General features: G+C 30.9%; 1 protein-coding gene across 1 annotated transcript in view; it reads left to right on the top strand.

Annotated features, from left to right (window-relative positions):
* Positions 1-8,592: 8,592 nt before the first annotated feature.
* The window catches only part of LOC127705970 (tRNA wybutosine-synthesizing protein 2 homolog), a 56,093-nt gene continuing 41,655 nt past the window's right edge, over positions 8,593-23,030 (top strand). Inside the window, exon 1 of the mRNA XM_052210352.1 lies at positions 8,593-8,618. The gene's annotated coding sequence lies outside the window, so the exon portion shown is untranslated. The remainder of the gene's footprint in view (positions 8,619-23,030) is intronic.

Below are 23,030 nucleotides of genomic sequence, written 5' to 3'. Positions count from 1 at the left end.
TTTTCCGGCATTTGTTTCACTCATAGTATCAAACTCAGTTTTAAAATTTCAAAACATTTTGAATTTTGAAAATAAAAGACGCTTACTAATATACAAAATAGATTTTAAATCATATTACAAGACATCAAATTGTTATTCAGTGCTAAACACTATTGTTGGAGACAATTTATCGCAAAATTAAAAAAATTGCATGTGTAAAATTTTGTTTTAATTCTATGGAATTTTGCATTTATTAATGCTATGCCCAGCTAAAATAAAGAAGCAACTTAGAAAATCTCGACAAAATGAATACTAGTCTTGTTGGAAGAATGTTAATTCTACGGTCTTTTTAAGCGGCATTTTTTCACATGAGTAGGTTGTAAGCTATAACGTTTGAAACTTTCTTTGGAAGAACGTCAAAAGCGTAGTTTTATTGGGAACGTGCGTAACGTCTAAATACATTTTTAAATATAATTCTTTCAAATACTTTGCCCACTGCTGATAGTAAAGAGATTGGTCTTTAATTGGAAATCAGTGATTTGTCTCCGGTTTTGAAAATATATAAATGCTCCAAGTCAACACATTTTAAAGATTTTGTGAAAATACGATGGTAATGTGCATTTTTTTTTTTATCATAAAACACAAATAAATGTACATCCATTGTCAGATCAACATATCTTAAATACCCCAGTCCAGAGATATCATGTATATTCTACTGAATATACCATATCGACAATTTTACATTCGTACTTGTTACGTAATAAGATCTGTGTCCAGGTAAAAAGAACCAGCTGGTGGTATATATTCTAAAGTGTTTAGCGCCTTCCATTATACAGAGAGATAATTTATTTTATAAAGTGTCACGTACTTGTCTACCAAGTTATATACAAATTATATACATTTGTAATATACATTGCACAATAATAAAATAAGACAAATACCCAGCCTAGATAGGCTTATGGGACACTAGACATCTGACGAGGACATTTAGCTTTAGGTCTATTTTGTTTTCACAAAGAAAAACATCAATTTAAAAATCATATATATAACATTCTGTTAAAAAATCATTTTAAAGGTAAATTGATTAGCATAACGTCTTCGCAATTTCTTGTTCAGAGCCAGAGACACAGATGTCCAAATGATAAGAATACACTAAATGCTTAAACAATATAAAGTACAATGGACACCAATCACATTTTGATAGTGTACTAAGGGGTTTTCTCGTGTATTTTCTATATTCTAGAAACTTCAACATCCCATCAAAAATACAAAAATTAAAGTCCTAATTTTCATAAAATAAATGTCATATTTTAAATATTATTTGCGAGGCTGCATGCACATTGTACCTATTGTTTTCGTATATTTCTTTTCCGCCATGCATGTAAATACTTTGACTTCTATATATATTATATAGTGTGTTACGTAGATCGATTTATTAACTTTATTCTAAAAATTATTAACCGACACGGAGCGATAGCACGGAAACTGAAAAATGCTTCGGATGTTGATTATTCAATATATTTATATGGTACCTGGCATTTATATACATGTACATGCATAATAATAATCCCTTGGATATAGTTAAGTTGATTGATTGTTGGTTGTTTAATGTCCAGTGTAAACTATTTCATACATTTCTATGAAGAAAGAGTTTCTCATTCCTAGGAAGATTTTATGATATTTTGTGCACAATGTAATTTAAAGTATTAACTCCGTGTTTCAAAGTCAAACAAGATAATTATTATTTTTCTTCATATTTCGTAAAAAAAAGATGAATATCCATATAATTCAAGTCTGGTTTGGATTTGTTTTATGCTCAATGGAATTTACTACGACAAATTCAATTTTATTGATAATTTTGGGATCAAATGTGATGAGGTTTATATTTAGGTATGTGCCAAACAGGGAAACAATAAAATGGTAAGCTGGAGACCATTCAGACTTCGTTTAGATGAGACACGTCTTCAAAATCAATACAGTTTATAATTTTGGGGAGTTGAAAATTGAAAAGTGAAACCTTTTTTTTATTGTTTACTTTGCACTAAGAATTTATATACAAAAACCTCTTCTATTACTCTTCCTCTGAGCAAAACTCAGTTTGTTTTAAACCGATTTAAGCGTACATTAAACAGAACTTAAACAGTAGGAGATCACGGTGGGTTTAACGACAATAAGACAGCAATCAAACAACAAAAAACACATAAGGACATCAAGTTGGCAACATATATAGACTAAGTGTTTACCAATAGAAAGGTGTATACACAACATGCCAATTTCTAAATCGTCCCGAATTTCCATATATCATTGTGAATAAGTTTATCCAGAAAAATAGAATACATGTATTACATGTCCTTGATTTAACAGAAACAATGATAAAAGATCTGGCTTTAAAACGCGATTCTTCATATTAACAATTAAGGAGAAAGCCTGAATATGAAAAGTTAAACAATTTAAAGGTTACCAATTTTAAAGTTTTACTCCTTAGAGGCCTATTTTCTCCCTTCGTTTACCCTACAAGAAAACTTTCCTTGGAACCGTTGATTAAATATCCGCCGAATTTTTCCAAAACGCTCATGTATAATATTAGTATGCCGTCATGTGTTTAAACAGTTATTGGCCAATCAAATCGGTATGCAAGTTAAATAAATATTAAATAATTATATAAATAATGCTTCAAAATGATGCAATTATATTATCAATCTAAAAATGTTATACATGAACAACAAAAATAAAATATATTAAATGACTAAAGCAATTTTATAATACTGAAGGATAAACCCTTATTGTTACAATATTGCCGAAAACCATGGCTTATTCTCATTTCGCCTTAGCTGTCAAAATAATTATATAAAATTAATCCCAGTTTGCCTTAGTACAAATTTTCAGGTACACAAGAATTAACTAAGGCGAAATGGGAGCTTCTGTAAACAACGTAATTAAGTTATGTTTTGTTTGTATTGCAATTAGTTGATATTTGTTATTTTGATGTCAAATTCTACCATGAAATACTATTTAAAAGAAGATATTTTTTTTTTGATTTTTTGTGTCCCACTTTTAAAATATTTTTTTTATAGTTGCTCTTCTTTTTCTGAAATTGTATTTTTTTACTCATGTGTTATATTTTGTAAATAAAGTCTTATTAGATATGACAAATTGGATATGGATGTTTCATATTTTAATGAATAAATAAAGACAAATATCAAACTATCATAACAAATATTTTATTTCTGAATCAGCACTGAATTCAAAGCACAATGTTATAAATAATAGCATGAGAATAAGCACTTATACATAAAACATAAGAATTATTTCCATATAGTTCATATTTTGAAAAACAAGGCACTGATGTACACATTTGAATGTTCAAAGTTCATTTAGTTTCCAAGTTTGAGGATGTAAGATGCTGCATCACCATACTGAATATAGTCAGTTGTACCATTGTGTAGGGTTTCCTTCAAATTGGCGAATCTTTCTTCTATTTCTCTATACTTCTTTGCTTTCCCCCTCATCTATCTTGCCACCTGCTGCATACTGTACTTTCTTTACCTCGTTAGATGCTTGCTCTTTCTTGAACACATTGATAATTTCAAATATGTTTGAAACATGGCTGTCCCAACAAATGCATGAATGGTGAAAATGCTGTCAAACATTGGTGGTGCTGTGTAGAAAGTTCCATCACAGTATACAGTGTCTGCAGTGCACAGTTGTCGTAGATTTTCAGCAGTTGTAAATATGAGTAGCTTGTTGATGTCACCATCATCAGCTTGTAGAAATGGTTCTCTACTTGTGGTCTGGCGAAATTTTCTTTATTATATATAATTAACACAATTAAAAATTTTTTTTTATTATTTTATTTATTTTATTAAAATTTCTGTCATATATGTAAATAAATCTGTGGGAATGTATTTTTTCTCTTTCTTTTTAACTTTTTGTGTTGCACAATGTAAAGGATAATTGAATTATTAAGAATTTTTTAATTGCATAAAATTCATACAATCGAAACTTTTCTTAAATAAAGCATAAAAGAAGCAACTTTCCTACTGACTTATGTTTTATTGTAGATTTTTTTTCTGATTTCACAATTTTTTAAATCATAAAAAGTGTCTTTTTATAAATAAATATTAAAATAATAATCCAAGAGAAAAAAAAATCCCTAATTACATGTTGTTTATATTGTTATAAAAACACAGAGGTTTAATTTGTTTATTTAATTTTTTCATCTAAATTCACATTTCGCCTTAGTACAATTCCCATATCGCCTTAGTATTTATTATACCTTTTTTACCTGGAATTTCCAGCTAAGGCGAAATGGGAACACACCAAAACCATACGACATTGATAAGCAATTGTGACAAACCAATAAAAAATTTGTTGTTTGAGATTATTCATGGTTTACTAGTTGTATAACCGGTTGCACGTGTCCTAATTATTAAAACAAGGGACAGAAAATTATTAAACAGAAATAACCGTTTTTTTTAAAACCATATTTTCAAAATTCACTGCATGATATAAACAGCTAAACAGTGTTTCATTAATTTTATCTTTGTGCGTATACGATGAAGTATCCTGAAGGGCTCTCTTCACAAAACAATCTTACTACAAAAATTGATAGCAAGTTATACTTTAAAGTTCATGACTTAGGGAGCTTTGAGTAAAAAAAAAAGGCAGGATGAGACACTTGCAAAAAAAAAAAAAAAGTCAGAACGACAATTTAGGTAATAAATAGTCAGGATAAACTAAAAAAAAAGGCAGGACCGAATAGAGTGAAAAATAAAAAGGCAGGACAGAGATTACAGCTAAAAACAAATGCAGGACAAAAATTTTCAATCTAGTCCCCCCCCCCCCCCCTAAAAATCAAATGGTAGCTCCCTTACGAGTATTTTTCTCATTAGATTTCTTGTGAAATTGATCGATGAGCGGCTTTTTACAAATACCGAAAAAAATATATGGCGTAAACGTCAACGGACAAGCAACCCAACGAGAAAAATAAAAATTAAGAGGCATCTATAACTAGTTTAGAGTTGGAGAAATCATTCAATGCCATGTGATTGTATTTAGGTTTAAAATTTATGCGTTTTTCGATTTATGAAGGGGTCAACTAGAAAACAATTATGTAATTGACGCCAAAAAAGAATACAAAAATAAGATGCATGAAATAAAGTAATAACATAAGTTTACAAATACGTACCTAGGTGCATTTAATAAAGCAACATTTGAACTTATTATTATCAATTTTTTTTAATTGTAATTGTAATTCTATTTTTATTTATATTTAATGTTACCCGAAATGGAGTCCTCCTAAAAGATAAAATTCACTTGAATGGGTATTTCTGGTGTAAATATCACACGTACTATCTACAATATACGGAAATGACGTCACGGCTGCGTATTGTAAAGTTACTGAAGGAAGATTAATGTCAAATTCATATCCCCGGCGCGGGCGACGAAATTACCGGTTTGTCAGAACGGTTAGGTGTAAATTGCGCCAACTACCATTTAGAAAAGGTTTGAATCTCGCCCATTTTTTTCTTTTCTTGTAGTATGAATTGCGCCAAAAAATAGAACTTAATTGTGCCATATTTACCTCTTTACGATTAACCTATATACATGTAACATAAGAATACTCACTTGAAAGGATGTCTGAATTTTTTTTTAGAAGATAGAGTCTGATAGAGGTTCTGAAACCTTTCGTGGTTGTGAAGATTATAAATTCCACCAGGCTTTTATAGAGAAAAATGGAGAAATTAGATGGGAATATAATGCGCGCTGTTCAATCATGCTTTGCAAGGCTATTTACAGATGACTCGTGCACAATAATTTTGAATGGTGAATAAGATCACATACATGAATTCAGCACTCAGAAACTAGCCCGTAAATATGTGGAGGGAATCCAGTTATTAATTAAATATCAAAACGGTGTTTAGAAATACCGCAAAGGACTGAGCACAAAGTTTTTACACAAAGGACACTAAAACGATGTTTTAAGACCACAAAGAACATCGATATAAGAAGATATGAGTATATAACTTATAAATATAAAGTTTGGTGTCAATCGATATTATTATTTCGAAGTTAAATGACTTTTTAATCAGCGCGTGCCACAAAATAAATACGACAGTAACAAACAAACGAACGAAATAAGAGAAAATTGAAATACCATAAACATGTTTAATCAGTATACAAGTGGATCCAAAACGGGTCAAGGTTAAACGAACATGATCGCGAATTGCTATCGATTACACAGGTGACAATCAACGGAGTGTGGCGCCTGTCGATAAAACATTAAATAACTTTATAATTACTAAAGCCGGTAATTATAAAATTTGAAATTATGTACTTTTAGAAAGTCTCCTTCTATATGCCATGTTCTTGGTGTCAATTCTATCATTCCATCAGGTCCTTAATGCAAATGTTTGTCCTTAGTGCAATAAGAACAAAAATTTGCAAATAAGTCTATAACATTTGCGCAAATAAATGCTTGTTGTATTGGTGCAAATGAATGCTGCTGTTTTCAAGAGAAAGTGACGCAAAAGAAGAATTGGCGTAATTAAGTTGTGGCGCAAATTAATTCTTTTTTAAGCGCAAATGGATATCGGCCTTCAAAACACCGTTTGTACACTAACATTTATCTTTTACGCTGCCTAGCCTGCACATAAAAGTTTTGGCAATTTGTGTAGGATTTTAATTTTAGAATGTAATGAACAAGTAAGAAGATCGTTAAAAACCTTAAGTGATTCGGAAAATGAGCTATGCACGATAAAAGGAAATAGTTTGGTATGAAATTTCACAGAGGCATGTAATATTTGTAAAATTTGCATTAAGTCTTTCAATAACAACCATTTGTAGAACTGATTATTTCGATCCTTCAAATATGTGTAAAATAATAAATATTTTTATTATTTAGTCTCTTTCATATATACAATTGCAGTATGTTTATAAATACTGTAGATTTGTATTTGATCATTGATTGCATGCATAACGTCCAGTGACAAATATTCCATGTATTCGTCCAAAGAACAAATCAACAACTTTTAAAATACAATTGGTTGGTTATTTTAGGTGATTCGATCTTAATGATTTGCGTTAAAATCAAAATTTGTGAAACTTGGACAGCAGCTTACCTCCAAAATATATAAATATATAAAATAAAAGGTAGAGTTATTTTTTCATTCTGTATTTTACTCATACATGGACTTAAACACCTTTTACAGTCAAAATAACAATTTTAACACCAATAGCAGCAATCGCAAGCGACGCTGGTTCCATAGAAGTCTTCACGATTTTTATATATCCCTGGCAATCTTCGGTTTATATCAGACTCTGACATTGAGGGGAACAAATGCCATGGATGTGTTGTCTTTTTTTAATACATTTAGATATAAAACATGTATCTCATATAAACCCTCATTTATAGAACATTATATATCATTTATTGTATCAAGGAAATATTTAGATCAAAGAAATAGTTCGTGGAGAAGGAGGAGGAGAGAGAGACTAATATATTTCGCGGTATTTGGTCTCATGTTACAACAAATGTACTCATTTCAAAATGTGATGGAAGGAAATGTTTCCCCTTCGTTTTATATAGCAGGGTATTCCATAGTGTAATGATATTAGTTGCAGATTTTTTTTTCTATCGGTAAGAAATGGTATACAGGTCGAAATCTACATTAAGTAATAGTACATTTAAAGTAAGTTTATTGCATTGCTAAACGTTTCTCAATCGAAGATAAAACGTTTACAACCATTACTTTTTTTTACGACTAAATAAGTTGTATGTAAAATAGATAGTTCACGTTCCATTGAACTAAGGGTATTGTTTAGGTTAGTTTTTTTTAACATTTTATAAGATCAAATTTAAAATGTTATTAACACAATGATTCAAAATTAAAAAAAAAAATAATTAAGATAAGTTATTTGCTTTAATTAACAAGTGAAATGTTTCCAATCCAATCTTTCCAATCTAATATAGTCCAAAGGGTGACAAGGGGATATAAATATGGTAACTACAGTTCTTCTTTCGGCTGGCAGTAAAAAAAAACCTTGCCAAAGTAGGGCATCCGTTTGGTTGTTTGGGATATACAAGTACATGTACGCAACCAACTACCAATCAATCCAACTAATAACTGTGTTTTTTTTTATCCCGCATTTTTTTATATTAAATTATTTTAACTAAAAATAATAATTGAAATACCTTTCTGAAATAAAACCCTAACATATATCATACGCTTAACAAAACGATATACCATACGATAGATGAAACGCTAAACCATACGATAAACGAAACGCTAAACGATAAACCATACGATAAACGAAACGCTAAACGCTAAACCATACGATAAACGAAACCCTAAACGCTAAACCATACCATGTTACATACGACAAACAAAACGCTTAACGATACCATGAACCATACGATATACAAAACCCTAAACGATGACATTTACCATACGATGAACGAACGATGAACGAACGCTGACCGAACGTTGTACGAACGCTATACGAATGATGTACGAACGATGACCGAACTCTGTACGAACGATGACCGAACGCTGTACGTACGATTCCCGAATGAAAAAAGTGTTAACTTTTACGTTACAGGGACTGTACATCAAAATATATGATAAAGGTTTTCAAAGGTGAGCTCATTGAATATCAGCTTAGGGCTGTTCCATAAAAAACATACATGGGACCTAGGGAAGGCAACTTAAATTTGCCACTATTGGTGGGTGTGAAATATAGTTGTACGGGTTTAAATGTATGCAGGACTCTAAAATTGTTTCTATGGGTGGTCACTCTGTTTTCAAAGTGCCTTCCCTGGGTACCATGCATGTTTTAATGGAACAGCCCTTACACAACACAGTTACCTTATCAAAAGACAATATTTGTAAATTGTGGGGCAGACTTTTATCATAAAAATATATCATATTCCAGTAATTGACTCACTATCATTGAAGTTTTTGTAGCAGAAGGAGTGACATTGTGAAATACTTGTCCAACAAAATTATCCCTGTATAATTTTAATTAATTTGCATATTTTAGAAGGTCTAGGAAGATTAGCTGAATAATCCTCATCTGGAATAGAGATACTTTTAAATGGTCTTGGGTTTTTGTCTGGCATTTGTCCTTTGTCATTGACCTCATTTTAATGGTTCAATGACCACTTAGAAAGCAAGTTTTTTAATCGCCTTTTTTTCAGATATGTGTATTTTGGTATATAGATGCATTTCAAGGAACACTTGTTCATCAGACAGGGTTCACCTGACCTCATTTTATGGTTCAATGATCAGTGTTAAGTTTTCTAGATTAAGTCTTTTTCCCGGGTACAATAAGTAAAAGGTCAACTATATTTGGTGTATAGAATGACTGAATATGTACACGTCTGTCTTGCAGGGTTTATCTGACAATCACCTCTATTTCATGGTAAGCCAAACAATGTTAAGTTTTTTGTGGTTTGGTCTTTCTCAAATATTACAAGCAAAAGGCTAATAAAATTTGGTGTACCCAATGATTGTATGGTGTACATGACTGTCAGTCAGATTTCATCTGACCGTTACCTCATTTGCATGGATCATTGATAATGTTTTGTATGTGTAATATTTGAAATGGAACCTTTTTCCTTTAAAGACTTGTCATGAATTCAATTATCATCAAGAAAGGTTGGGTGACATTTCAGTGTTTGTATTCTTGTATCAATTTGCTTACTAATTTGGTCTTTGTTATAGAGTAGGTGTACTGATATCATACAACTTAGATTTACATATCCCAATTAATATGTTATATGTGTGCATGTTGACATTATACAGGGCTGTGTTTCTGATGTAAAAACTGCTCCAGCAAGGTTATGAAGAAAAATCTGAAAATTGACAATACACAAGTTTTACAATCACCCTCACAAATTGGTTGACTGATGTGATGATGTTTCTTTGTCTCATCCCACAAGTGAGAAATGTTTTAGCAGTCTTAGATTGTTAGCTACCAGAATAGTCCTCAGTCTAATTAATCTGGTGTATATGATGAGTTTTTTTGTTGTTGTTCATTTACTAAATGCATCATATTCTCTATTTTGAAGTAAGTATTTGCATAGTGAATGATGCATGCATAGCAGGAGAAGCTGACACACCTATTTTTTCTCGATTGATATTATTGCTATTCCCTTAAGATATTATTTTTCAAATCTTGATTAATGCATTATTTGACTTTCAAGATTTGAGCATTAGTAAACCAAACTACTACTACCTCTTATCTATATCATTATTGATCAAACTACCTATCTCATCACTTGCATAATTTATTGATTCATCTCTATCTAATTACAGTAATTTATAATGATAATAGTATGTGTTTATTACAGATGCATGTATATAATTCCCTAGCAAGTTAAACAACCCAGCATCAAAGAGGTGAAATGTCATTCAAATAAAGAAAAAAAATAGAATGTTGCAGTACCTAATAGAAGTAAATTTGGTAATAGTTTGTGGCTCAATTGATGCTGGGACAAATAATCAATTAAACCTAGGTTGAAGATTTTGGAATCCCATGTTACTCAATATATGCACCTCAAATTAAAATGTATGCAAATCATTGTTGGATCTTGTGTCATTAAAAGTTTTATTGTCTTCATTCACGAAAAATTATTATATTACATTAAATTTCCCACCCTTTGTTCAGGAACTGCAAGGATCAATGTACTCCCCGTTTTAAAAGTGGAATTGTATTTCCATTATTTATTTGCTTGAAAAAAAATTAAAACTGAAGCTGAACATGATTTGATAAAAATGATGAATTGCAAAGTAAAAGAAACTGTTATGTAAATTAAGTTACCTACTCTTATTGACAAATATTTAGCTTTTTTATCAATGGAATTTTTTTTTTCATCTTTCTGTAGAATGACAGAAAAACAACTACCGGTATATGCAATAGTACTATATTATATTTTTTTTAGCTAACCTGGACCAAAGGACCAGTGTGAGTTTTTTCCATCACGTCGTCGCCTGTTAACTTTTTAAAAAATCTCCTCTGAAACTACTGAGACATATAGAACCAAACTTGGTCACAGTCATCCTCAAGGTTTTTACATTAAAAAATGTGTCCGATGTTCTGGCCTATTAACCAACTTGGCTGCCAAGTCTTAAAATAGAACACAGGAATAAAATGCAAAATTTGTCTTTTATCTTGAAATTTATTATAGATTAAGAAAATATGACACATGCAGAAATGTTCAGAATGTCAAGAAATACCTACTTATCCTAAAATTAGGATGTTCACCATTTTAAGCGAATTGGGCTATTATCTTTAGTTCGGGCAGTTGGCTCCTTATAGGGAATAATGCCATTGAAAGCTTGTTATTGCCCATTCTTTAGCTCACATGGCAGAAAGTCCAAGTGAGCTTTTGTCATCACTTTGCGTTTTTCGTTTGTTAACTATTACATAAATCTCCTTTGAAACTACTGGGCCAATTTAAACCAAACTTGGCCACAATCATTATTGGTGTATCTAGTTTAGATATGTGTCTGATGACTCCGCCTGCCAACGAGTATGGCCGACATGCCTAAAATAGAACATAGGGGTAAAATGCAAGTTTTGCCTATTATTTTGAAAACCGCTATTAATAGTGAAATTCTGATTGTTGCAAAATTGTTCAGAAGATTAAACATTCACTATTGTCTATTTACATCAACACTGTCCGACGACTTCTTATAGGAGCTATTGCCCTTAAATGATGAATTTTACCGATTTTTTTTTTTTTTTTCGTTTTTGACTAATATCTGAAAAGTGTAATGGATATATAGAAACTTTAAAAAACCAAAATGACCAGCAAGACAAGATCTATATTTCGTCAATATCATCAAAATTGTATGTCGACTCTTTATTGAAGTTATTGGCATTAAATGACTATTTCCCCCCATTTTTGCCTATTATTGTGTAAACTGTAATAGATAGAAACTTTAAATAGCACAAATGATCAGCAAGACAAGATCTACAAATAAGCTATACTGGTTAAAATATTCAGTCGACTCGTTATTGGAGTTATTGCCCTTTATTGATATTTTTTTTAACATTTTATGGCATTTTTTGTTTTTTATCTTGAAAACTATAATAGATAAATAGAAACTTTATTAGAAGGGGAAAATATCAGAAGGATAAGATCTATAAATATGTCAACATGACTAAAATTGTCAGTTAACTTTTAAATAAAAAGTGGCCATTGTTTAAGATGCAGGTGAGCAACAAAGGCTTTTTAAAGCCTCTTGTTGTTTTGCAGAAACTAAAGTAGATGTATAGAAAATGAGCAGCAAAATTGATCTGCAAGGCAAGATCTACAAATAATTAAACATGGCCGACATTTACAGTCGACTCCTTGATTGAGTTATTGCCCATAAAAGACTGTTTTAAACCATTTTCTGCTATTTTTGCGTAACTTGTAGTAGAAAAAGAGAGAGTGTAAGAAGCACAAATGATCAGTAGGACAAGATCTATAAATCAGTCAACATGGCCATAATCGTCTGTTGACTGCTTGATACGAAGTTATTGCCTTTAAAAAGACGCTTTTCACCGTTTTTTATGTTTTTTGCAGAAACTTTGGTAAATCGAAAGAAACTGTATACAGCGAAATGCTCCAACAGGACTGTCACAGAATAGAAGTTCCACCATAATATTTATTCCAAAGATAATTTATTATGTAACAAAAATTCCAATTGGAATTAATTTTATGTGATACATAAGCCATAAGCATAATAAAAGGACCGATGCCTCGGAATTTTTATCACATAAAATAAATTCCAATAGGAAGTTTTGTTACATAATAAAGTATCTTTGGAATAAATATTATGGTGGAAGTTTTATCGCATGACTGGTATAACATTTTGACCTTTACCATTTTTTACCGACATTTACAGTCGACTCCTTGATTGAGTTATTGCCCATGAAAGACTGTTTTAACCGATTTTCTGCTATTTTTGCATAACTTGTAGTAGGAAAAGAGAGTCTGTAAGAAGCACAAATGATCAGTAGGAGAAGATCTATAAATGTGACTGTCCCTCTGGTATCTTTCGTCCCTCTTTTATCATTTTGCCAATTTGACATGTCATTCATTAAAATGAAAGTAATCAGAAATACAGGTAAATTGCTTTAACAACATATATACAAATCAGTACTAAATTGATGCACATTTTATAAGCAAACAATTAGGAGATTTTTTAAGTACAGGAAAATATTCATAAATGCTATTTTTGATCTTTTGGTATAACTAATTTTTTTTCTCTCCCTTGTTATATTTTCCACCTTTATAATATAATTTTCCTTCTGCGATTGCAAACATGTCGGTACGTTTCCGAATTCTCCTTTTATCATTTTCATTCATGCCTACACAATGAAAAGAAAACAAGGATTTAGGATTTTTGCTTTTTTTTAAATTTTCAAGGCTATAAAGTTTTTTAATGGTCCTTAATTCATTGAAATTAATAAATCATTTTTTGTAATATGTTTAATTGATTGTTTTTTTTTTTGTGGGTAATGTACATTTTTTATGGGACAATGTATCTTTATTTTTGCATGTTACTGTGACTTGACTGTAAGTGTTGCTCTCCACCTATTGCAACTTATTCAAAATTCTGACCAAATCGCAATTTGTTTTATAAATCTAAACTGTTCAACTGGTCAGAAATTTGAACAAATTGCTGTAGAAAACGACAGTCAAGTCGTGAAAGTGCAAGGTGATAAAATAAAATGTCCAAACTAAGCTTTTATACAATTTTTCTTTTGAAAAGTCTTCTTTATTCATAAGAATTAGACATCATTTGAATTAAAACGTTTTATATTCAGTAAAATATGTGTGAAATTACAATACGTTGTTAGGAAGTTTCCATGGGAGATAATCATGTTTTTTCTTTCGAAAAGTCTTCTATATTCAAAAGAATAATGTTTTAGGTTATCTCCCATGGAAACTTATTAACAACGTATTGTATATAATTTCTCATATATTTTACTGAATATAAGATGTTTTAATTCAAGTGATGTCTGATTCTTATGAATATAGAAGACTTTTCAAAAGAAAAATTGTATGAAAGCTTAGTTAGGACATTTTTATAGCAATTCAAAATTACTACCTATCACCTTTAGCATGACCAATACAATAAAATTTCTATACAAACTGTTAGACTGATTTTTCATAATAACATTGAATTGGAATTAAAGTCTTATAGGATTGTAAATATGCTTTATTTTATCATCTTGCACTTTCACGACTTGACTGTGGTTTTCTACAGCAGTTTGTTCAAATTTCTGAACAGTTGAACAGTTTGGTTTCATAAAACAAATTGCAATTTGGTCAGAATTTTGAATAAGTTGAAATAGGTGGAGATCAACACTAACAATCAAGTCACAGTAAACCCTTTTCAAAGTGGTATTATGTCATGGTAAAAGTAATATGTAATATAAATTCCTAAGGCTAAAAGTATGTAATATTTATACCGAATGGAAAACGTATTATGTAATATCTATTCCGAATGGAAAAAATATTATGTAATATCTATTCCAAAAGGAAAAAGTATTATGTAATATCTATTGCAAATGGAAAAAGATATTATGTAATATCTATTCCGACCCGAAAATATTATAATGTACTATCTATTACGAATGTGGAATGGTCAACTGGTATGTACAATTACCATTCTGATATTACTAGTAGAAAGAATACTACCAAAAGAACAGGTATGGTGAATATGGAAAATAATTGTTCAAAACGAAGTTGACATTAAATATTTATTTCAAATTATCCACAATTACTCGCATGCATATTTTTCATATAAATGATATTTGTCTCATTAGAATTTATATTTATATTTCACAGATGAACTTATTAACATATATATGTAAGCGTACTTTCATTCCGCCGTGTATATATTCCGGGTAACTGATTTTCACTAGAGAATATTGGATGTAAAAAGTGTGAAAGCGTCGATCTTGATATCGTTGTTTTGTTTATATTAGACCGCTTTATTGTTTACATAAATGGGTTAAAATTAAAATGATTTTCAAGGAACCAGTTTAATTAATCTGTGTCAATATAGTAAATAATATTGATGATGATGATGAGGATATTTTTATAACTCAAAATACTTTATCAATGATCAGGACATTGAACTTGATACAAACCAAATTTAAAGAGCAGATTTAATCTTACATAAAGTTTCAATTACAGAAGCATCCTTTGATATGACATAGAAGATATGATTTAATATCCAAGTCGACCGAAAAGGAAATACATAGAAAAACTTCGGCAATCCAATAAATATAAATATTACAATTAGTGACAATTTAAAAGCATATATATGATTTTATAGATTTGCATAGAAAAATTATTTAAATCTCTTTCGTTAATAAGCATTATTGTGTTATCGTGTGTTCAAAATGAGTACTAATCACTCCATCAATGATTGGATCTAAAGCACTAGTGTAATTAATCCCGCCGGGTATAAAATAACTAATATAATCATTCCGGTACAAACTCACTAGTGTAATCATTCCTGGTTCAAAAACACTATAGTGTGTGAACATTCCTTGGATGAAAACTCTCCACTTTTTACATAAATCAACTATGCAATTTTCAAATACACTAAAAACTATTAAGCCACATTTTATATATATTTCCCCTTCAAAAAAAAAACCTTTTTAGAACCTTATAATGACTGCTGGATGTTTTACACTGGACCCGGATAGAAAACCCTAGTGATTTTTTGTTGAAGCATAAAAATCACTGGGGATTTTCTTCCTCCCGATAAAGTACACTGGCGGAATCAAACCACTGTTACATTTACTTACCTTTAACATATGAGCCATCATTAAGGAACATAAATATTTTTTTCATATTCATCAGCCTCCATATTTGTTTGTACATACAGGTATTGTGTACAGGTGAATATATCTAACTCATTAACACTTTTCAAATTAAATAATAATTACCTAATAGAAAATCAGCATGTAAAACACTGTTTTGTTTTAGATAATAATCAATCAGGTGTAAAAAATCACCAGCTTAAAAGGAACATTTGTTATATTAATCAACATATAACATAAGCTCCTAATATCAGTGGAACAAATATAATACAGATGGAAAAAGTATTTCATGACAGAAATTCTGCAGAACATATATCATTATAATATTGTTTCCCTCATGAATAAATATAATTATGAACAAATATACGTTTACAGGACGAGATCTACTATTAAGTTAAAATAGCATGTTCAGTCGAATCCTTATAGGGGTGTTGCCCATGAATTAAGATTTGTTACTATTTTGCGTTTTTGTGTCAACAATAATACATGGAGACAAACTGTAAAAAAACTTAAATTATCAACATGACACAAACTACAAATTAGTCAACATGCATGAAATGGTAAGTCTACTTCTTATAGAAGTCATTCCCCTCGAAAGACGATATTGTTCTGTTGGCGGTTTTTTTTTCTGGAAACTTTGAAATATTTTGCATTGTATCAATTTTATGAAAAAAAATATTAGTATTTTGAACCATGGTTAAAATCTTCAGTCGACTCGTTATTGGAGTTATTGCCCTTTATTGATATTTTTTTTAACATTTTATGGCATTTTTTTTTCATCTTGAAAACTATAATAGGTAAATAGAAACTTTATTAGAAAGGAAAAATTATCAGTAGGATAAGATCTACAAATATGTCAACATGACTGAAATTGTCAGTTAACTCTTAATAGATGATTTTTGTCGAGCCTTCGACTTTAGTCGAAAAAGCGAGACATAGCGATCCTACATTCCGTCGGCGTCGTCGTCGTCGTCGTCGTCGTTGTCGTCGGCGGCGTCCACAAATATTCACTCTGTGGTTAAAGTTTTTGAAATTTTAATAACTTTCTTAAACTATCCTGGATTTCTACCAAACTTGGACAGAAGCTTGTTTATGATCATAAGATAGTATCCAGAAGTAAGTTTTGTAAAAAAAAATAATTTTTTCCGTATTTTACTTATAAATGGACTTAATTTTTCTTCCAGGAAACAATACATTCACTCTGTGGTTAAAGTTTTTAAAATTTTAATAACTTTCTTAAACTATCCTGGATTTGTACCAAACTTGGATAGAAGCTTAATTGTTTATGATCATAAGATAGTATCCAGAAGTAAATTTGTTAAAAACAAAATTTTATTTTTTCCGTATTTTACTTATAAATGGACTTAGTTTTTCTGCCAGGAAACAATACATTCACTCTGTGGTTAAAGTTTTTAAAATTTTAATAACTTTCTTAAACTATCCTGGATTTGTACCAAATTTGGACAGAAGCTTGTTTATGATCAAAAGCTAGTATCTAGAAGGAAATTTTGTTAACATTTGTACCTGTTTATCCGTATATTACTTATAAATGGACTTAGTTTTTCTTCCAGTTAACATTCTGCAGTTAAAGTTTTTAAAACATTTATTAGATTCATAAACTATCCTGGATTTATACCAAACTTTGACAGAAGCTTCTTACAATCAAAAGATAGTATCTAAAGGAATATTTTTATTGATATTTTTCCTCATTTTTGTTGAGCCTGCGATTAACAGCAAAATTAGGCGAGACACTGGGTTCCGCGGAACCCTTACGAATTTTTACTAAACAGTGGCCATTGTTGAAGATGCAGGTGAGCGACATAGGCTCTTTAGAGCCTCTAGTTTCTTTGCAGAAAATATAGTAGATGGATAGAAAATAAGCAGCAAAATTGATCTGCAAGGCAAGATCTACAAATAATTCAACATGGCCGACATTTACAGTCGATTCCTTGATTGAGTTATTGCCAATGAAAGACTGTTTTAAACCATTTTCTGCTATTTTTTGCGTAACTTGTAGTAGAAAAAGAGAGTCTGTAAGAAGCACAAATGATCAGTAGGACAAGATCTACAAATCAGTCAACATGGCCATAATCGTCTGTTGACTGCTTTTTACGAAGTCATTGGCTTTAAAAGACGCTTTTTACCATTTTTTGTGTTTTTGGCAGAAACTTTGGTAAATTGAAAGAAACTGTATACAGCCAAATTCACCAGCAGAACAAGACCTACTATTAAGTGAAAATGGCAGAATTTACAGTCGAATCCTTATAGGAGTGTCGCCCATGAATTAAGTTTTGTTACTATTTTGTGTTTTTTGCGTCAACAATAATGCATGGAGACAAACTGTAAAAAACCTTAAATTATCAACATGACACAAACTACAAATTAGTCAACATGCATGAAATAGTATGTCTACTCCTTATAGATCGAAGTTATTGCTCTCGAAGGACGATATTGTTCTGTTGGCGTTTTTTTTTTCTGGAAACTATTCGAAATATTTTGCATTGTATTAATTTTATGAAAAATTATCAGATGAGAGATGCAGGCTCCTTGGGGTCGCTATATAATTTCACTACCCTACACGATTTAAGACGCACAATTCTTCCAATCTTTACACTAGTGATTTCCATCACTTAGATATCGAAATATCATTAATCATATATTTAAAATTATTAAGCTGTATAGTTTTTTTCATAATTTGAAAAATATGACTGGTTTAATTTTATTATGCTGTCATATTCTAAAAAGGATAATCTGTGAAACTAAGAAAAAAATTCACTGACCAAACCCATAAGACATCTCTTTCAATTCTGTTATGTGCCTCATGTTACACATGCTACTGGCGTAGATTTTGGAAAGGGGTACGGCTCACAGTATTTCAAAAAACCAGGTTTCTCAACATTTTTTTCATTCATGTTCTGTAGTTGAGATTGAATATCGAGTTGTTTCCCTTTGCATACAGAACTTTGCATTAAGCCACGGTTTCAGATCTTGTATTTTGAACCAAGGAGAGGATCTAGATTAAAACTTCATCCATAAGTTTGATTAGCTATGCAGCTGCTTGTTTATATTTATACATGCCAGTGTCCTATGTAATGAAACTTATGTTTAGTTGTTTATTTGTTTATTTGTACCCCCATTGTTATTGTTTAGGTATTTTTCTGTTTTACGATCAAACTCACAAATTAGTTCACTAGTATCTCAACTCACAAGAGACATGTCTTAAATTTTTAGAATCCAGAATTCTAGTTGCTTTATCTGTCTGTTGTTCAATGACAAGTAGTGGAGTGTGGATTCAATTGGAAGATGGTGCATGCATGGTTGGCGTAGCTCCCTTAGTACGCAGCCATTCTTGCTTTATTAGAGTTATTGTTATTCCCTCGGGATTTTTTATATCTTGACTTGTAATTCGTAACTGATTTAGAGATTTGAACATTGGTAAACTACTCGGTGCTTCCTCTAAAATGTATCTTTATTGATCAAACTACCAATCTCATCTTCTGACTTCATAAACTTTAGTGTAGCATCCCTGATCTAATTGCAGTAAAATTATAATGAGATACCATTTGTCTGTGTTGATTAACAGATGCATATATATGTGTTCCCAAACATATTGAATAACCAAGCATCTTGACATTATATAAAAAACACTTTTCACACAATGCTTGACTTCAAGAGTATGTTAGATGTTTGATGTAGACATATAATATCAGCTAAATAAGCATAATTAAAATCTTAAACATTGATTTGATAATAAAAAAAGAAGTAAAAATGTCTTTCTTTTTTCAATTAAGGATAGTAACTAAATGAAAATAATTTTTGTATTGATTTGTCGCTCACAATCTTTTAAGTTGAAGCTAGTGACCAATTATGAAGCAGACCTAGGTTGACTAATTAAGATCCCATATGTTACGTGAAAAGGATATACACTTCATCCTAAAATTAAAAAAAAAATGCATGCAAATCATTGTTGGATCTTTGCGTCATTCAAATTTTATTTGAGATGTGTAGCCTCCATCTATATTGGAAAATGGAAGGAATCTATATTTCCTAATGACCAGCAGCAGATACATTATGTTACATTTCCCACTCTGTTTTTTTCAGGAACTACGAAGATCAATGTACTCCCCGCTTTTAAAGAGGAATAATATGATTTCATATTTGTTCTGTTTGAAAACATGTAAACTCTAAACTTACAGCTGATCATCATTTGATAAAAATATCAAATTGCAATTCAAAAGAAATTGTATGCAAATAAAGTGCCCTTCTCTTATTGGCACGTACGCGTTGAACTTTTTTATCTACTGATAAAAAATGCTTATCTTTCTGAAGAATAAAAGTAAAGCAACTAAATGCAATAGCACTATATCATGATTCTTTTAGCTCACCTGGCCTAAAGGCCAGTTTAAGCTTTTCGTTTCAATTAGCGGCCGTCGTCAGTTAAATTTTTCAAAAATCTTTTCCTCTGAAAATACTTGGCCAAATTAAACCAACCTCGGCCACAGTCATCCTTAGGGTATTTATATTAAAAGATGTGTGCGATGATCCCGCCTTATAACCATCTTGACTATCAAGTCTTAAAATAGAATAAAGGTGTTAAATTCAAGAATAATCTATTATTTTTGAAACTATGTTTGATCGAAAAAAATATGACAGAAACGTCCAGAATGTCAAGATTTGCTAACTATAATCATTTGGACTAAAACTGTCAGACCACTTCTTATATGAGTTTTTGCCCTTAAATGACGATTTTTCACAACTTTTTTTTGCTATTTGGTTTCTATCTTTTCAACTATGGTAGATAATTTGAAGGACATGATCTTTAAATAAGTAAACATGGTCGAAATTGTCAGTTGACTCCTTATAGAGCATATGTCGTTGAAAGATGATTTCAGTGTTACCCATTTTTGTGTTTTTTTGCAGAAACTATTAGATAAATGGAAACTGTGAACAGCAAAATTGATCAGCAGGACGGACAAGATCTACAAATAATTTAACATGGCCGAATCGTCAGTCGAAAGAAGATTTTAAATCATTTTCTGTTTTTTTTGGCGTAAACTGTAGTAGATGGAGAGAATCTATAGGAAATAAAAATGATCAGCAGGACAAGATCTACAAATCAGTCGGCATAGCCGAAATTGTTTGTTTAATCCTTTTAGTTGTTGACCTTAAAAGACATTTTTTTCCATTTTTAGTTTTTTTGCAGAAATTTTAGTAGATTGAAAGAAACTGTATACAGCAAAATTGACCAGCAGTACAAATTCTACTATTAAGTCAACATAGTCAGTTGAACCCTTATATGAGTTATTGCCCTTTAATGATGATTCTTAACCACTTAGATTTCGGAATATTATTAATCATATATCTAAAAAAGATAAAGCTGGATATTTTTTTCATAATATGAAAAATATGACTGGTTTCAAGTATTATGCAGTCATATCTTAACAATGTTATACATGCTACTGACCTAGATTATGGGAAAGGGTTGCATTCATGAGCTTACAGTGTATTTCACAAACCATGATTCTGTGATTTCAAGGTTACATTTTTCATTGCTTATATTAGACCATTGGCCAGTTCCATAAATAATCACAAATTTTCAGTTTATGGCAATTGAATTTAAAAAGTACCAGTGCTTTATTTTCTTTACTATTTTGTTTTAATTTGACTGTTGTAAGTTATAACATTGTTATAAATAATTTTTCATTAAGTTGTGCAGTAGAATTTGTAGCTTGAATTGAATATTGAGTTATTCACCTTTGCACACAGATTTTTACATTAATTTGAATTCAAACTTGTATTTAAACCTTTGTATAGTAGGAGCCAGAATATATCCCACGTGAGGACACTTGTGTTTAGTTGTTGTTGATTGATTGATTGTTGGTTGTTAAACGCAAATATTTCATGCATGTTCAAGACGAGAACAAATTTACAATAAATATAATAGGTAGGTCCTATAAAAGAGGCTGTCTGGGATAAAGGTCGGGGGAAATTTAGACTGCCCTTGGAAAATGAGTTTAATGGATAGGGACAGAATTTTGCCTTGCAACAGGCCACCTGAAGACCCCTAAAAGAGTTGTTACAAGGGTTCTTAACGTGCAGAGAGTGTGACACTCTCTCTACACGAGACATCGGATTTAACGTCCCCATTCTGACCGGACGTGGCTGCGTACTTGTACAAACCGTACAGCCAAACGGATGCCCCACTTTGACAATGGTTCTACTGTCGATCGGAAGAAGACCTGTAGTGGCCATATTTCTATTCCCCAGTCACCCTTGGGGGCTTATTAAAGTTGTGAATGATGATGTACTTGTTTGTACCTCCATTGTTATTGTTTAGGTATTTTTCTATTGAATTGATTTTCTACTTTGTTATGGTGTTTTGCATTGAATTTTATTTTAACATCAGCTGCTCTTCATATGTGCTTCCTTTTACTTTCAAGGACTTTTGTTGGTTTTTCTCCTTCTTTTTGGCAGCCATATTAACAAATTTGCAAGGGTTCCGCGGAACCCAGTGTCTCGCCTACTTTTGCTGTTAGTCACAGGCTCAACAAAAATGGGGAAAAAATATTAAAAATTTTTCCTCTAGATACTATCTTTTGATTGTAAGAAGTTCTGTTCAAGTTTGGTAAAAATCCAAGAAGGTTTATGAATCTAATAAATGTTTTAAAAACTTTAACTGCAGACTGTATGTAATGTTAACTGGAATAAAACTAAGTCCATCTATAAGTAAAATACGGATAAACAGGATTTTTTTTACAAAATTTTCATCTGGATACTATCTTATGATTATAAACAATCTTTTGTCCAAGTTTGGTACAAATCTAGGATAGTTTAAAAAGTTATTAAAATTTCAAAAACTTTAACCACAGAGTGAATGTAATGTTAACTGGCAAAAAAACTAAGTCCATTTATGAGTAAAATAGGGAAAAACAGGATTTTTTTTTTTACAAAACTTTCTTCTGGATACTATCTTATGATCATAACCAAGCTTCTGTCCAAGTTTGGTTGAAATGCAGGATAGTTTAAGAAAGTTATTAAAATTTCAAAAAATTTAACCACAGGGTGAATATTTGTGGACGACGCCGACGGAATGTAGGATCGCTATGTCTCGCTTTTGCGACAAAAGTCGCAGGCTGGACAAAAATGGATGTTGTATGATTGCCAATGAGACAACTATTCACCAAAGTCTTTATGATGTGGATGTAAGTAACTAT

The sequence above is a fragment of the Mytilus californianus genome, unplaced genomic scaffold (genome assembly GCF_021869535.1).
Source record: "Mytilus californianus isolate M0D057914Y unplaced genomic scaffold, xbMytCali1.0.p SCAF_6, whole genome shotgun sequence".
Lineage (NCBI taxonomy): Eukaryota > Metazoa > Mollusca > Bivalvia > Mytilida > Mytilidae > Mytilus > Mytilus californianus.
Note: the sequence above shows the minus strand (reverse complement) of the source record. Positions and strands in the feature narration are given on the sequence as shown.